Genomic DNA, 4,246 nt, shown 5'->3' with positions numbered 1-4,246 from the left:
AATAGAACAGCACATTAGGGCCAAAAAAATTGGAGGGGGCACTTAAGCTCCGCCTTAAGTGCATGACGCGATAGCATTAGTGAATTAACGCCCATTTGAAAGGAGTTGGTCATTCTTTCATTTCATTTCATTTCATTTATTTACCTTAAGGGCCCTTTTGGGCATTACATAGGGGAGGGGGGGGGCATACAATTCAAAACTGGTTATATATGCACACAAGTAAAAACGCACTTATAAGATAACCATTGAAATATAGAAAAGGAAAATATGTAGGGAGAAATAAAATAATTTCGAACCTGCGTATTTATACAATAGATATATATTTTTCATTTATTACACAAGGCTATAACAGAATTAGTTATAAGCACGCGCAATACCGGGCAGGGATCGCAATACAGCAATGAATACAGCCCAGTACATGAAGGGGAAAAAAACGAGATAAGTAATCTAAAACCATCAATAACAAGAAAGCAATCAAAACAGCCTAACCTAAGATATCTTCTAAAGCCTTGAGGAAAGATGCATGATTAGATACGGAGGCGACACCTGCAGGCAAACTGTTCCATTGTAAGATGCCAAGTAAAAGAGGTGAATATTTGAACAAATTTGTGCGCGCGAATATGGGGCTGATTTTAAATGGGTAGTCTAAACGAGAAGATATGTGGGCAGCAGGACGCTGAAACAATTCTCGAAATTCTGATGAACCATGATATAGATCGTGCATAAACGATAGGCGGGCATTTATTCTTCTAATTTGGAGGGGCAATAAGTTTAATTGTTGATTAAGGCTATTTACGCTGGTCCGAAATGAATAATCGTGGGCAATAAACCTGGCTGCTTTATTCTGAAGTGATTCAATGGAGTTTACTAGGTAAGTTTGACTTTATATTCCTGGATCCCTGGGGATCGGCATCCAACTCCCAGCGCAGTGGTGCAGCAAATCAGCGATGCGCCACTGCCCTGCAATGGCTGGTGCTGCGCGCGGTGAGGCTTCTCTGACCCAGGTTGCTCACCGCGCCACCTCCCGCTACCAATAATGTTTTTTTTTCGGCCCCCTGCTACTGTTGTCGGTCTGCTCACAATACGGTGAGTAGGTTGTGACCACACCACAAAGTCACGTGACCTATTTGGCCCACCTGGGTTACTTCTAAAAGGATTTTTCACTCACAGTGCCGACGCCGCCGATGACGACGACGCCGGATGTTATGCAGAAAGGGAGCCTTAGCGCTATATAAAAAGAAAAACAAGTAAAAGTAGCGAAGCACTGAAAGCGATCGAGAAATCGACCAAGCTGGTGGATTACAGAAACTAAGGAGATCGTCGAACAATGACAGGTGGCTTCCAGAGGACACGAAGAGGCGAAGAAGGTGCACCTTTTTTAACAGGAAATGGACCATAAATGCGAATGGAATTGCTGGATGGCCGAGGTTCGCTTTGCGACTAAAAGGCGGGCGAAGAAAATTGTGGAGCCTTGCAAGCTTGTGAGTAAAGAGAATCAAGGAAAGCAGGAAAGGATTTGAGATGCAAAGGAAAAATGTTTAGAGGGAGTCGACGCTGTGAGATACATTACATCAGTTATAGCTCAGTCATTTGGGAGTGACGATAGGGTAATCTCTCCAAAGGAAGGAGCAACAAAGGGCAGAATGCTGGAAAGCACCTTGATACTGAGCACTCTCAACTGGTAGACGATCAAAGTAAATAATAAATACAAACCGCAGGGATAGACGAAATTCCAATGAAGATTTTTATTGAAGTGGGTCCAAGAAGCAAGGAACCATTTTTAAAAGAATTCAAAAGAGCCGTAAAAAATAAACCAATGCCGAATAGATTTCGACAGAGCAGAATGATTCGATTTATAAAGCGAAAGTAGATGGGACGATCATAAAATGCTTCAGATCGATTGCGATAGCGTCTGTTATATACAGGATGGCAATGCAGGCGGGTAAATTAAAAAAAGGCAGTCATCAATAGAAAGTAATAAGATATTCGGAGGACTCCAGAGCGCTTTCAGAACGCGTCTGCACGCTGGAAATCGTGTCCAATCCTCTTTCCGTTTCTCGCGATTTTTTAGCTGTGCCACTCTGCTGTGTGTACTGTTCAGCTCGTCTTCTCTTGACGCTGGCTGCTCGAGCTGAGCTTGCTGACCTGAGCTGTCGGGCTCCGTCGCTAGTCGCCATCAGTTGGCAGCATTCCGCTCATCCTGGCCTTGGGCATTCGTCGAATGTCGGGAGGGGTGGCTCTCTACCGTGCTAGTGGGATCTTCCCTGCGGCCTAGGTCTGGCCAGCGCTGCTCCTTAGTTACGGACACAGGGTTCGTCGGCCCGCCACATTAATGCAGTGTCTCGAGTGCCGTCACAGCTTCTTTCTGTGCTGCATCCCCTGTTCCTAGGTTCTTCGAATGCGCCTGCGGCCTTACGCCGTGAGCCACTGCTCTTCTCTGGAATGAGCTGCTAGTGTTCTGCCGGTTCTCGCTCTGTGCTTCCGTTTGGGGACGAGACAGGTTGCTACCTACGGTAAAGCGCATGGCAATATGGCCTAGGTCAGACCTGTGCTGCGCCTTTGATTCGGACGCAGTGTAAGCGTGCCCGCCGCCCCGCGTACTGATGCTACTACGCCTTATATATCTCTTTTTTCCTGCCGCGGGATTTCGAGCTTTTGCCGTTGGAATTGTAGTTCGTGGTGCCACAATAAGAAGCCAATCTGGTAGCAGCATTCACTTCCAGCATACTATTGTGTTACACTTTAAAGCCCGCAACTCAAGCCGAGCTAACCTCGAAGACGCGAGAAATCCGATTCATCTGGCGACAGCGTCCCTGCAGGTTGTAGCCCAGAGCCCGAATATTCCGATTTGGCTGGTCGCCTGAAAACAGACGTCCTTTCGTTGGTGCTGCTTCCCGAGGTGCTGTTGCTAGCTTCTTTTTTGAGGCTACCGAATCCTGTCGTGAGTGTGCCTGTAAACATAAGATGGATTGGCTGGGTTCTTCGGGGGGGCTCAGGCTTCTCCAAACGAGGCGATTCGACGTTGATCAAGGAGGAGACGATCGACGATGCAGATGATGAAGACGAAGAGGTATATTTAGAGACTGGAACAGTGGAAGCTTCAAGTTAAAAAAGCAAATCACACAATCGAACTAAGCAAACTGTAATTTAAAAGGACATAGAAACAGCACTCGAACACCCTACTTATCGACCAAAGGTCTCGGTTAAAGCCTAGGTATTCTTTAAGTACGTGCTAAGCACGATGCTTCTAACTGGACTAGACTCCAGTGCTTTTTATTGCATTTTGTATGATTCGCAAATAAAGAAGTTAGGGCGGTCATGTGTCAAAGGCCGTCCTTGACTTCGCTCTCCAATGAAGTTTTAACACAGGATATACCTAGCTGCTATGGTATAATGTGGCTATAGCCACAGCACCTGAAGGTTAGGCACAACCTCGAGCCCAAGGCTTTGCTAAAAAACAAGAGACAAATTAAGAAAACATTTCGAGCATTCTCTCCCCACAGCTGTTCTGCCCTTATAGCGTGATGCTCTTTTACTTTCCCGTTTTGCTGCCGCAACTACGCGCTGCTTCTCGAAGGATGACAAGTTCTAGATAACTAACAGGGCAAGTAACTTGGTGGCTAATCCTAGAAGTTACGGATGGTGGAGGCACCAAAGGAGCCCAAAAACGTTTCGGTGCTGCCAAGAATGCCAGCAAACGAAAGTGCCCCTCGAGAAACTCTTCGTAGGTTCCCATGTTTCCGCGGCAGTCGTATGGGAATCGGCAGTCGTAGCGGTCCTGTTAAGCCAATAATGACTTCTGCGCTTTTGTGTATGGTTGCGAGTACGCGTGAGTGAGGGGCTCCTAGAACTCTCCGCGTAGATCGAACGTGCAGTGGCCTCGACCTAAAGTAACTAAAAACGTAACGAGGCGTTAAAGAAGCGCAGCCTTACAGATGTGAGTGTGTTTGAATATAAGATAGGTAATCAAAATTTCCTTCACTGAGTCGGAGTGGGTTCCAGAGAGCAGGATTGAGAAGAAATTTACACGAGGGGGGGAGTGATGTTTAATATCCGCAGATTTTCTGTTGTGTGGCGCCTTAGTGTGAAATTAGCGAGGTTAACATGTTCGTGCAGTGGAGCTAGTATTAAAAGCCATTGCTTCGGAAAAATTCGGACAAAGTAGAGTGTTCCTGCGAAAAGTTTTGTGTGTGCGCAAAATGCTCGAACTTCTCGGTGTTCCGAGCGCAGTGACAGCGGCCTGAGG

The sequence above is a fragment of the Amblyomma mixtum genome, chromosome 5 (genome assembly GCF_055824585.1).
Source record: "Amblyomma mixtum isolate Tamu chromosome 5, ASM5582458v1, whole genome shotgun sequence".
Classification (NCBI taxonomy): Eukaryota; Metazoa; Arthropoda; class Arachnida; order Ixodida; family Ixodidae; genus Amblyomma; species Amblyomma mixtum.
The sequence above is the reverse complement of the archived record's forward strand: the minus strand, read 5'-3'. Positions refer to the sequence as shown.